This window comes from Polypterus senegalus, unplaced genomic scaffold (assembly GCF_016835505.1).
Source record: "Polypterus senegalus isolate Bchr_013 unplaced genomic scaffold, ASM1683550v1 scaffold_3661, whole genome shotgun sequence".
Taxonomy (NCBI): domain Eukaryota; kingdom Metazoa; phylum Chordata; class Cladistia; order Polypteriformes; family Polypteridae; genus Polypterus; species Polypterus senegalus.
This window is the reverse complement of record NW_024382896.1, coordinates 1-14075: the sequence shown is the minus strand read 5'-3', so window position 1 is coordinate 14075 and position 14075 is coordinate 1. Positions and strand designations below refer to the sequence as shown.

At 40.2% G+C, this 14075-nt stretch overlaps 1 long non-coding RNA gene across 2 annotated transcripts; it reads right to left on the bottom strand.

Moving 5' to 3' along the window:
* Positions 1-3163: 3163 nt before the first annotated feature.
* On the bottom strand, positions 3164-14069 carry LOC120521202. Of its 2 annotated transcripts, XR_005632075.1 has the most exons (5): positions 13894-14069; positions 13622-13737; positions 12826-13080; positions 6536-6841; positions 3164-3888 (listed from the first exon to the last, which is right to left on the bottom strand). It is a non-coding gene; the product is annotated as an uncharacterized LOC120521202 (long non-coding RNA). The 2 variants fall into 2 exon arrangements; XR_005632074.1 differs by lacking the exon at positions 13894-14069 and having other exon boundaries at positions 13622-13777.
* Between the last annotated feature and the right edge of the window lie 6 nt (positions 14070-14075).

Sequence of the window (14075 nt, the reverse complement as noted above, 5' to 3'; positions counted from 1 at the left end):
TAGGGAGAAAAAATCCAAACCTACATGGCCCTGTGTGAAAAAGTAATTGCCCCCTTGTTCAAAAATAACCTAACTGTGGTGTATCACACCTGAGATCAATTTCCGTAGCCACCCCCAGGCCTGATTACTGCCACACCTGTTTCAATCAAGAAATCACTTAAATAGGAGCTGCCTGACACAGAGAAGTAGACCAAAAGCACCTCAAAAGCTAGACATCATGCCAAGATCCAAAGAAATTCAGGAACAAATGAGAACAGAAGTAATTGAGATCTATCAGTCTGGTAAAGGTTATAAAGCCATTTCTAAAGCTTTGGGACTCCAGTGAACCACAGTGAGAGCCATTATCCACAAATGGCAAAACATGGAACAGTGGTGAACCTTCCCAGGAGTGGCCGGCCGACCAAAATTACCCCAAGAGCGCATAGACGACTCATCCGAGAGGTCACAAAAGACCCCAGGACAACGTCTAAAGAACTGCAGGCCTCACTTGCCTCACTTAAGGTCAGTGTTCACGACTCCACCATAAGAAAGAGACTGGGCAAAAACGGCCTGCATGGCAGATTTCCAAGACGCAAACCACTGTTAAGCAAAAGAACATTAGGGCTCGTCTCAATTTTGCTAAGAAACATCTCAATGATTGCCAAGACTTTTGGGAAAATACCTTGTGGACTGATGAGACAAAAGTTGAACTTTTGGAAGGCAAATGTCCCGTTACATCTGGCGTAAAAGGAACACAGCATTTCAGAAAAAGAACATCATACCAACAGTAAAATATGGTGGTGGTAGTGTGATGGTCTGGGGTTGTTTTACTGCTTCAGGACCTGGAAGGCTTGCTGTGATAGATGGAACCATGAATTCTACTGTCTACCAAAAAATCCTGAAGGAGAATGTCTGGCCATCTGTTTGTCAACTCAAGCTGAAGCGATCTTGGGTGCTGCAACAGGACAATGACCCAAAACACATCAGCAAATCCACCTCTGAATGGCTAAAGAAAAACAAAATGAAGACTTTGGAGTGGCCTAGTCAAAGTCCTGACCTGAATCCAATTGAGATGCTATGGCATGACCTTAAAAAGGTGGTTCATGCTAGAAAACCCTCAAATAAAGCTCAATTACAACAATTCTGCAAAGATGAGTGTGTCAAAATTCCTCCAGAGCGCTGTAAAAGACTCATTGCAAGTTATCGCAAACGCTTGATTGCAGTTATTGCTGCTAAGGGTGGCCCAACCAGTTATTAGGTTCAGGGGGCAATTACTTTTTCACACAGGGCCATATAGGTTTGGATTTTTTTTTCTCCCTAAATAATAAAAACCATCATTTATAAACTGCATTTTGTGTTTACTTGTGTTATATTTGACTAATAGTTAAATGTGTTTGATGATCAGAAACATTTTGTGTGACAAACATGCAAAAGAATAAGAAATCAGGAAGGGGGCAAATAGTTTTTCACACCACTGTATATACAGGTGCTGGTCATAAAATTAGAATATCATGACAAAGTTGATTTATTTCAGTAATTCCATTCAAAAAGTGAAACTTGTATATTAGATTTATTCATTACACACAGACTGATGTATTTCAAATGTTTATTTCTTTTCATTTTGATGATTATAACTGACAACTAATGAAAGTCCCAATTTCAGTATCTCGCAAAATTAGAATATTGTGAAAAGGTTCAATATTGAAGACACCTGGTGCCACACTCTAATCAGCTAATTAACTCAAAACACCTGCAAAAGCCTTTAAATGGTCTCTCAGTCTAGTTCTGTAGGCTACACAATCATGGGGAAGACTGCTGACCTGACAGTTGTCCAAAAGACAACCATTGACACCTTGCACAAGGAGGGCAAGACACAAAAGGTCATTGCTAAAGAGGCTGGCTGTTCACAGAGCTCTGTGTCCAAGCCCATTAATAGAGAGGTGAAGGGAAGGACAAGATGTGGTAGAAAAAAAGTGTACAAGCAATAGGGATAACTGCACCCTGGAGAGGATTGTGAAACAAAACCCATTCAAAACTGTGGGGGAGATTCACAAAGAGTGGACTGCAGCTGGAGTCGGTGCTTCAAGAACCACCAGGCACAGACGTATGCAAGACATGAGTTTCAGCTGTCGCATTCCTTGTGTTAAGCCACTCTTGAACAAGAGACAGCGTCAGAAGCATCTCGACTGGACTGCTGCTGAGTGGTCCAAAGTTATGTTCTCTGATGAAAGTAAATTTTGCATTTCCTTTGGAAATCAAGGTCCCAGAGTCTGGAGGAAGAGAGGAGAGACACAGAATCCATGTTGCTTGAGGTCCAGGGTAAAGTTTCCACAGTCAGTGATGGTTTGGGGTGCCATGTTATCTGCTGGTGTTGGTCCATTGTGTTTTCTGAGGTCCGAGGTCCAAGGTCAACGCAGCCGTCTACGAGGAAGTTTTAGAGCACTTCATGCTTCCTGCTGCTGACGAACTTTATGGAGATGCAGATTTCATTTTCCAACAGGACCTGGCACCTGCACACTGTGCCAAAGCTACCAGTACCTGGTTTAAGGACTGTTTTTGATTGGCCAGCAAACTCGCCTGACCTTAACCCCATACAAAATCTATGGGGTATTGTGAAGAGGAAGATGCAAAACGCCAGACCCAACAATTCAGAAGAGCTGAAGGCCACTATCAGAGCAACATGGGCTCTCATAACACCTGAGCAGTGCCACAGACTGATGACTTCATGCCACACCGCATTGCTGCAGTAAACCAGGCCAAAGGAACCCCAACTGAGTGCTGTACATGCTCATACTTTTCATCTTCATACCTTTCAGTTGGCCAACATTTCTAAAAATCCATCGTTTGCATTGGTCTTAATTGATATTCTAATTTTCCGAGATACTGAATTTGGGACTTTCATTAGTTGTCAGTTATAATCATCAAAATTAAAAGAAATAAACATTTGAAATACATCAGTCTGTGGGTAATGAATGAATGAATGAATCTAATATACAAGTTTCACTTTTTGAATAGAATTACTGGAATAAATCACCTTTGTCATGATATTCTAATTTTATGACCGGCACCTGTAACATACATACATTCTAACAGAATAAAAGCTGCCCTTCATAATGATTCATAGGCCTGGGGTCTTCAATAGTGTATGAACTGGAGTGGATTTACTTTGACATTCAAACCTTACAAGGATTATATGACATTGTATTGTTCCAAGCTCAGTGTACAAACACAAACAAGAGAGAAGTGCACGTTATACAACAACAGACAGACATGACAGACAGCATAAACAGACAGAATATATTGATAATCCAATAGACACATTGGTGAATAGTTGTAATGTGTTCAAGTGTCGAAAAACATTAACATAATGCATGGACATAAGAGCATTTTAGGAGATACAAGATTCCGAATATATGTGTTGAAACAGTCTGTTGTGTGTGTTCAGGAATCCAATAGGTCAGCATGTTTCTTGTTGTTGGTGGGAGTTTATTAGTCTGATGGCCTGTGTGAAGATACTCCTATCGAGTCTGGCCGAACAATGTATGGGCTGGATGCATGGGGTCTCTGACCATCGAAGTAGCTGTCCTAAGGCAGCGTGACAAGTTCAAATCTTGTACAGACGGGACGGTGGTTCTGATGATTTCTTCTGCCGTCTTCACCACTCCCTGGGGGGACTTCTGATCTGAAACAGAGCAGCTGCCATACCAGACTGTGAGGCTGCTGGTCAGGATACTCTCTATAGTGTCTCTGGACAATGCTGTGAGGACTTGGGAGTTTTATTGGGATTTCTCTCCCTCATCCGTCACAGAAAGTGAAGGTGCTGCTCTGCTTTCTTGAAAAGGGAAGTGGTGTTTGTATCCATGATGTGCACCCCCAGGAAGTTGGTGCTTCTTTCTGACTTTTAGTAACCTGAAGAAAACAAAGCATGCACTGAATTATTTACTATTTTTTTTCATTGCATTACAATGAATTAATTAGAGAACAAGACATACGACACATTTAAAAAGGGAACAGTTAGGTTTTCCATCTTTTAGTAGCCAGATGTATTCTTTCCACACACCCACCTGTCTTCTGCCACCCTGATCAACCATTGTCATCCACGGGTCTACACTTACTTGAAACGCACCAGTAAGTTTCATCCATCTTTTGCCTTTTCTGGTATGTTGCTTTCACTTGTGCACACAGACTAGTTTAGGGTACCATGCATCCCTTTATAAAAACACACTTATTAACCAGTTTCCATGCGGGAGGCTGGTTTCAGTTGTTTCTATTTCCAAAGATATTTGGTGTTTCTGTGGAGGATGGTGGCGGAGTTCAAAGCGTAGTGAAGTGGTCTTCTGAATGTCAGTCTTGTGGACCCCACGTGGCTGCAGGTTTTTCTTTGAACCAACTTCTGTTTTTAATTGGATCCTTACTCTAGTGAAGCAAGCTGCTATCTCACAATGTGTCTTTTGGGGCCAATAAAAAAAATACAAAATTACATTTGGCGAATGATTAATTAGAATGTAACAAGCACGTATGTATGTTACATGGTAGTATTTTGTTAACTTGATTTTTAAAATTTTGTTTATCATGATGATTTTCATTAGGGTCTGAATTATTGATACCACGGTAATAGATGCACAAAATGTACTCATTTGGTATCGACTAAAAAACACTAACAACTATTTTTTCTGTACGATACGGTAGCAACGTTCTTGCAATGACGGAGAGATAACTGAAACACTTCCGCTCTCACGTACAGAAATGAGTAGGCGCGCGCTGTGACGCAAGGAGGACATTGAGCCACGCCCCTCGCGCAATCGCAGACTGTGTACGTCGACAGGGGTGCCCAATGCGTCGATTGCAATCGACCGGTAGATCGCAAAGGTAGTGCAGGTAGATCACGTTGCATTAAAAAAAAAATGTAAACGTTAGTCTATCATATATCCTCCCTATGGCATTTGCCACTTGATTGACATACAGGGCGGCCAGTCTGAGATCGCTTCTCTTCAAACACACCGGAAGGTATGGGCTGGGTGTGGAATTGGAAGAGGATTTTTTTTTCTCACAATGTCACAATCGAAGTGCTTTTGTCTGACGTCCGAGGTTCGATCCCCGATGAGGGGTGCAGTGGAGTGTGTACACCTGATGAGCCCAAAATAGGGCGAAACACGTGTAGCGTACTCTTTGCATTATTTGACAGTTAACTATGTAACATTCTATGATCTGCTTCTCGTAACCCATGGCCGAGGTGTGCCGACTTGCAGATCAACCACGTGCGTTACCTGGTAGGTAACCAACCACCCAGATTGTGACTTCGAATGTTTTAGCATTTTTGGTAGATCATTTAGACGTGGTCATTTTAAAAGTAGCTCGCAAGCCGAAAAAGTGTGGGCACCCCTGGTGTACGACAATGGCTGACTGAATGCATAGCATGGTATGTTACTACTTTTCTCAGATGGAAACGAATACAGCCGCCTGTTGTAAAATTTGTGAGAATAAGGATTAGTACAGTGGCAAAATAAAATGTCTGTTTAAACATTTCAAAAGCACACATGCTGACCCAAGATAAAGACGTGGAGGAACACCAAAAATGTGCAAACCTGAATCATTTCGGTTTAAGTGTCAGCATTGCCAGATTAAAGGATTGTGCAGGAGAATTGAAAGAGGCACGAGACATTATCCAGGTGACCCTACAGCTGGCAGGGTTATGTAGACGGTGGTTTACTGAAGACTTTTAGTTAAGTTTAACAGTTTGCCGTTTACCGCTCTTTAATACGTATGAACCGTAAAGCCCGTTGTTAACGTAATGGAGGACACACAATAGTGTAAAGCATTCATGTCGGAGCATTTTGTCACAGGTACTGGCTGTTTTTTTTTTGTTTTCCATCAGATTGAGATGAAGTGGATAATATAACCAATATAAACAATCCTTTAATAAGAATGTTAAATATTCAAACACCATGGAAAATATTTAATACCTACTGTATTTTGAAGATTAAAAATTTCACTGAAACAATTTTTTTCTCCAAAAAAATGTGCCCAAGTAAATGTTAATAAAATATCAATTTTGTAAAAACTTATGAAAAGTATTTTAGTTGCATTAGGAACAACATCTAGTATAATAAAATATTTTTCTGCTTAATTTTCTATTGTGCTTCTGTCTCCCACACTGTCCCAAGATACACAGGTTAGGTGGACCGACAATGGCAAGCTGGCCCTCTGTGTGTGTGTGTGTGTGTGTGTGTGTGTGTGTGTTCACCTTGTAATGGGCTGTCCATGGATTGTTCCTGCCTTTCCCAGGCAGAGGCAAAATAGGATTAAGTGTAAAAATGTGAACATTACTGTCTCTAATTTGAAACTTAGCTAGAAGTAAAGCTAATATGCCAAAATCATTCTTGATAAAAAACAGAAGGGCAGAATATAACAGAAAATGCAAATGTGGGAATATTATTTTTTGTAAACGTTAACGTTCTAAGGGGGATGTTTAAGTTATTTTGTGAAGTTGATTGCTTGGTTTACATGTATTAAACAAATAACCGAGTCTTTATGAAAATATAAAATTTTATCTTACCTTTATTACAGTTGTATGTTTATTCCAACATCACAATGGAGCAGTGGTAGTGCTGCTGCCGCCTCATAGTAAGTAGAATGAGGTTTGTGAATGGCGTCCTTCCTGTGTAGAGTTTGCATGTTCTCCCCACATCTGTGTAGATTTCCTCTCACAGTCCAAAGACATGCAGTTTCGGTGAATTGGCAATGCTAACTCGGCTGTTGCGTCCGTTTGTTCTGTTCTTGGTGTGGGTACCTGTCCAGGGTTTCCTCCTGCCTTGTTCCTTATCCTAGCTGGGATATGCTCCGGCACAACTGCTGCCCTGGTCTGGATTCAGTGGATTAGAAAAGTAGAAAATTGTAATAAATTTATGGCGGCCTTGATGTTGTGACATGATTAATTCATTTAAATAAAGCTGACCAATTAATATTGTAATATCATTTACAATCAAATGCCTATGCTTTTAAAAAATACTCAGTATTATTGGAAATACTGACACATAAAATACTTGTATCAGTGTCAATTTCAAAAACAGTGGTATCGCCCATACCTAATCTTCATTCCACTTTTTTAGGTGTTCTGGATTTTTAATCCATTACTTCCTAATCAGCATGTTGAAGGGTGTGACACTGAAGTAGTTGCAGCCTTTCACCATTTAGCATCAAAACCCCCCCGTCTACTCTGCTTGTTAATTATTTTTATTAGGATACCATTAAACGTGCAAACCTTTGCAGACAAAAAGTTATCTGATCTTTGCAATCAGACTTGCATTTAAAATGTTTTCTACATTCCTGACAGGCATACAAAGCCACAGGAATTTAGTTTTGGATCTGCCGAGGTGTATTGGTGACATCTTTCCCTGTAAGTTTCACAACTGGCAAAAAAACACCTTGCAAAAAGAACTCTCTAACAGAGGCTTCACTTTCCTAATACCTTCATTTTCCGTGTTTCAGTTGAAGTTTGCACTGCAGAGACATCTTATCAAACAAATATGACAAGCAGCTTCCTCTTGCTTGTAAAGTTACTTTTGTGAGCTGGGTGGCTGATCGCACCCTCAGAGAATAGAGACGTTCCTGGGAAAAACCCCTGAAAAAGGTTGATAGACTACCTTCACATTGCTCTGTCGCGGGATACACCTCTCGAGCGGTACTCTGCATACTTAAAAGCATTCTCTCATCTCTCTCTCTCTCTCTCTCTCTCTCTCTCTCTCTCTCTCTCTCTCTCTCTCTGTCTCTGTGTCTAAACAGACAAATTATCTAAATAATCTAAATACAAATTAACATTAGAAAGAGAAATCTCTCCCACCTTTACACTCTGCCTTCTGATTCTACATACAGTACATTCCACATTTTGAAAGCTACACACACCTAGTCTCTAAGCTAGCACCATTTCTGGGTCATTACAAAATAATTTCCCCCAAAACTGAAAATATCACCCTTTAAACAGGTTTAGAAATGCAATGAAATGGTGAAAAGATAAGCAGCAAATTGACAGAGGATTAGATTTAAGTTTTAGGTTAGCAAAAACTGAAAAAAGGAAGAATCAGAAGGCCTTCATCAGGGAACAACTAACAGGTTACAAATTACAGACTTCTGCAGCAATTCAAGTAATTTAAGTCCTGTAAGCAGAAGCAAACAATTTGCAGAGGTGTCCCAACTTGTGTTGATTACTTAAAACCCTCTGTCTGTCTTAAAGCAGAGTTGGAACAGACTGTGTTGCTGCACTGCGGTGGGCTGGTGCCCTGTCCGGGGTTTGTGTCCTGGCTTGCGCCCTGTGTTGGCTGGGATTGGCTCCAGCAGACCCCCGTGACCATGTAGTTAGGATATAGTGGGTTGGATAATGGATGGATGTGTTGCTGCCACCTCTGAAGTAGTACTTGGACAAAATGACACTGTAAAAAGAGGTAAATTCTGGTGATACTGGCAAGAAAACCACAAAACATCAAATGAGACAGAGCATTATTAAGTGTGAGTGAGTCCAGTGGTGTCCTACACAATCCTATGGCAACTGGAAGAAACTCTGACAGGAAGAGATCTGGCAGACTCAAAGTCACAACCCCATCAGAAGACAAGTTTCTGAGGGACACCAGTTTGTGTGACAGGCGCCTAACAGCACATCAAGAGCTTCAAGCACAGCTTAACACTGCAGTCAAAAAAAGCAAATCTGAAGAGGAGACTTTGTGCTGCAAGAATGACAGGATGAGTGGCATTTACAAAGCCAAATATAGGGAATTCAAATACAAGCTGTGGACTAAATTTAAAATCTTTGGTTCACCACACAAGGTGTTTGTATGCCATTGAGTTGTTGACAGGATGGCTCCTCGGTGTGTGAAACCAACTGTCAGACATGGAGGAGGACGTGTGATGTTCTGGGCTTCATTTGCTTGAGGCAGAGTTGGTGATTTAAAAAGAGCGACTGGCATTCTGAATCAAAAAGGGTTACCGCAGTTTGTTTGGACCGGTACCAAATGCTGACTGCCACAAGGGAAAAGGTGTAATAACTAATACATTTACAATAATAGGTTGACAAGTGATAAAGCAATTAAAGTTAATGAAACCAGCAACATGAAAGCTCACAGACCAAAGTTTGTTTTTTTTTTTTCATCCCCAAGGCCCTACTTTGTCCTTTAAGGAATGGCGTTCTTACTGCCATTCACCCTGTTAAATATTAAATTGTATTTTGATGCAGTTTCTAATCTAGTTGTGTGAATTACTCTCCGTGAGTTCAAAATATTTTTGAATACATTATTTTAAGGTGTCACATGATCAGTTCCAATGTTGTTTTTGACTCCTTTAAAGACTGATCATGATATAGTCAATGAAAGCAGCTGAGGAAATTAAATCATTCATATTTTTCCTTTTCTATTTTTTCTTACTTCCGATATACTAAAATAAAGCAGAAAATATGTCATTATGGCCAAAACACTGAAATTTAGAGCTTAAGCGAGTCACTTCAAAGACTGCCTCCGACTCACTGGCTAATCCAAAACAATTCACGTAACCTTTCCAATATAATAATATAATATATAAACAACCTTAGAGTGTCAAGATTTGCAGTGTTGGCCCTTCTTTCATTTTCAGGACCTCTGCAATTCACCCTGGCAGGCTGTCAATCAGCTTGTGGGCCCAATCCTGACTGATGGCAGCAGCCCATTCTTGTATCATCAATGCAAGTTTTAGAGGTGCTCCGATCCCAAGCCATGAATAAAGAATGGGACTGGAGCACCTCCAAAACATCCTCCGAGAGCAACTTTTCCCAACCATCCGAGAACAGTTTGGTGACACACAAAGCCTTTTCAAGCATGATGAAGCACTGGGCCATAAGGAAAAAGTGATAAATAAGTGGCTTGGGGAACAAAACATCAACATTTTGGGGTCCCCATTGAGAACTTGTGGTCAATCCTCAAGAGGCGGGTGGACAAATAAAAACCAACCAATTCTGACAAACTCCAAGCATTGATTATAAAAGAATGGGCTCCTGCCATCAGTCAGAATTTGGCCCAGAGGTTGATTGACAGCCTGCCAGGATGAATTGCAGAGGTCTTAAAAAAGAAAGAAGGGCCAACACTGCAAATATTAACTCTCTGCATAAATTTAATGTAATGGTCAATAAAAGCCTTTCAAACTTAGGAAATGCTTGTAATTATACTTCAGTATACCATAGGAACATCTGACAAAAAGATCTAAAAACACTGAAGCAGCAAACTTTGTGAAAACCAACACTTGTCATTCTCAGAACTTTTGGCCACGACTGTACACTGTCAGATATTTAGCTGGGCCACATTCTACACATGCTGTTTTGCTCCAGAACTGTCCACTAGTGGTGTATAGTAGGCTATGAATTAAGATTTTAAATAAAGTTGTTATGAACTAGAGTAAAAGCAGATAGCAACTGGGAGTAATAAAGACACACATCATTTGTAGATGTTCTGATTCAGGTTTGTTGATAAATCAAAAGATTTTGTGAGTTAGTCACTTGCCTTACATTGAATCCCACTCCTGACACCATGTGCTGTTCTCTGTTCATTCTGGAAGCATCAGTAAAGGATTCAACACACTAAGCACAAGAACCGGTGGACAAAGCACAGAAAACATGTAGACGTGGCACTGCAAGTATACTGGCAGATCAGAGACAGCCTTAAGATCACGTCTTTATGTTGGGGGACAGAATCATCATCTCTACCAGAATTAGATCAGTGATCCTGGATAAATTATACTTTACTTATACTTATTGTATAACTTATTATACTTATTGTAATATATTGTATTTATACTTTGCTCTTCAAGGTATTCAAAGAACAAGCACACAAAGTACATGTACTGCCTGTCATGTCCACCAATATAGAACAAATGATGGAAAAATGTAGTGCTTCTCAACAACATCTCCCAAGAAATCAAAGAGAAAACCTAAAAAAAAACACACAACTTATCTGAATGGTACAAAGTTGGTGTTGACATCTTTGAGCTACAAGATCAGTCATTTCTTCTCACAGTAGATTATTTTTCTAAATACCCAGATGTACAGCAGATTAGGGACAAAACAGCACAAATGGTGATTGCAAAACTGAAAGCTGTGTTTTCAAAGCATTGGAATTCCTACGGAAGTGATTAGCGACCATGTTCCTTTTGACATTGCAGAGGTGCGTGAGTTTACATAAGACAGGGATATAATATGGAAGTTTCCAAGACTTGGATATCCTCAGTCAAACGGTATGGCAGAGAGAGCAATAAAGACAATTACAGTAATGCTTCAGAAGGCTTTCCAGACCAACACAGATGCACATCTCGCATTACTTAGTCTGAGAAACACCCCAACGATAGGGTGAGGTTTCTCACCAGCTGAGTTCCTGATGGGCCGTGTTCTCAAACACCCTGCCTGTAACAAGTCCCATGCTGAAACCCAGACACGCAAAGAAAGTCCAGCAGAGACTGTGATGGTCAGTGCAGAAACCCAGCAAGAAAGAAAACAAACCCCATACATATCAACAAACTAAAAAGAGTATGGTTATTTTTTCAGTTGACATTATATATTGTCATTGAATTGCGATAAATTCTTGTTCAGAGTTCCTCCTTCTTTCTCGTCTATGTGAAAACAGCACGACATATGACATTGGGACTTTGATAGTGATGGATTTGAAAGGAGAATTTTTTTTATGCATTGTATGGAGATATGCTCAAGAGAGGAGAGGAATGAATGGGTGGAGTAGAGCGTCAGAAGTGATTTGTGACAGATGGGTATCAGCAAGAGTGAGAGGGAAGGTCTACAGGACGGTAGTGAGACCAGCTATGTTATATGGGGTGGAGACAGAGACACTGACCACAAAGCAGGAGACAGAGCTGGAGGTGGCAGAGTTAAAGATGCTAAGATTTGCATTGGGTGTGATGAGGATGGACAGGATTAGAAATGAGGACATTAGAGGGTCAGTTCAGGTTGGATGGTTGGGAGACAAAGTCAGAGAAGCGAGATTGCATTGGTTTGGACATGTGCAGAGGAGAGATGCTGGGCATATTGGGAGAAGGATGCTAAGGATAGAGCTGCCAGGGAAGAGGAAAAGAGGAAGGCCTAAGAGAAGGTTTATGGATGTGGTGAGAGAGGACATGCAGGTGGTGGGTGTGACAGAACAAGATGCAGAGGACAGAAAGATATGGAAGAAGATGATCCACTGTGGCGACACCTAACGGGAGCAGCCGAAAGAAGAAGCAGATGTAGTTATTTCATGGTACTAATTACTTTTTATTTTAGGGATAGGCTCCAGCACCCCCGAGACCCTGTTCAGGACTAAGCGGGTTAGAAAATGAATTTTTATTTTGTATTTCCGTACATTTAAAATATGAATCTAAAAAAAAAAAAACGTTTTTTTTTTTTTTTAGGCTTTAAGTTTTCTTTTCTTGCTGTGTGTTATTACCCAAGAAAGAAAGGTTTAATTGAATGAATATTCAAAAAAAAAAAAAAAAACACAACACCACATGTCATTATGGTCATAACACTAAAATTCAGAACTTGAGTCACTTCATAGACTGCCTCCGACTCACTGGCTGTTCCTAAACAATTCCCTTAACCTTTCCAATATAATAATATATTATAACATAAACAACCTTAATGTGCCCAGACCTTGGAACTGCCTTGGCCAAAAAATGTATGCTAAATGTACAATTCTGCTTACATATTGGATGCTGGTGTATTGATATTTTTTTTCTGTCCCTCGTTCTCCATTACAATTATCCTCTGTGGTTTTATCCTCAAACTCAAGCAACTCTAAATTCAAGTGGTCACCATGCTTTTCAGGAAAGGATTGCTTCTTCTCACCATACCTTGTATAAACCATCTGGATTTGAACTGCTGGACAGGTCTGTAAATTAGAGTTATTCTCTGACATCATATCCTCCTTAAAACCGTTTCCAGGTTGACGGTTTTGTATTCCAAGACTAACAGAGCAGTTTCCAGAATCCTCCTCTTTAGAAAACATACCCCCTCCTTCATGCAGCTATCATCTTATGCAAGGTGGAGAAAATCCCATTCACAGTCTTCTTCATTGATATAGGAGAGTCTCTGCTCCATATCAAGTACTGCAGAAGACAAAACATTCACCATGAAAATTTCTATTACATTTCACAGAAGAACCACATCCATTCACACTATTGTTCCTCCTGTTTCCATGTGAACATAATAAATTATTATTCCATTAAAAAATAATCTCAAAATTGACTGCAAAGTTGCAATTACAATTTTAAGAGCAAATATACAATAATTCACAAATCAAGCTCTATAAGAGCCAAACAGCACACAGAGAAAGCACTTGTGCCCACCACTGATGTAAAAAGGTCTACTATCAGTAAAGTCCTGAGCTGGGTGTACAGAGGAGCGCCAAACAAACTGAAGAGCAATAGCAGTCACTCAGGGTGTGCTGAAGGAGAAGGGAAGGGTGAAAACATACAGTAAAGAAAAAAGAATTCAAATGAGAGTAACTGTGAGTAACAATTTGTCTTATTGGTGTCACTAATATGGAGAATGCAGGGGAAACAGTATTGTGTGATACAGTTGAGGCTTCCATGCAAAGAAAATAAAAAAGTGTTCTGCATCTTATCATGAAAATTCAATATGTCATACCCGTCACTGTTCCAGTGTACCATGTCGTTCTTGAGTGTCTTGCATCACCTTCCATCTTGGCCAGGACTGAAGCTATTCTTGCACCCTCTCTTTTTCTGTCAGAATAGCGTTCAACCCTGAAATTAGAGCAACTGAATTCATAAAACAAACGTGAAAAGGCGCAGTGACAGAAAAGAAGGAGAAAACTGCTGCTTTTTGCTAGTCATGTTTGTTACCAATTCTGCTCATCATTTGCTCAATCCCAGTTGAACAATTTATACACCTAAACTTACAAAAGTCAAAGTGTCTCGGTTACAAGGAACAATCATGATTCGTGTCACCGAATTTAACAGCGCGTCTTGATGTCCGCGGAATGTCGAGATCTGAAATAGTCCACCTTCTGTTAGACTCTTTATGGAACCTTAAACAATTAAACTCGATTATCCGACATAAACATGTTTCCTGTGGCGAAAAG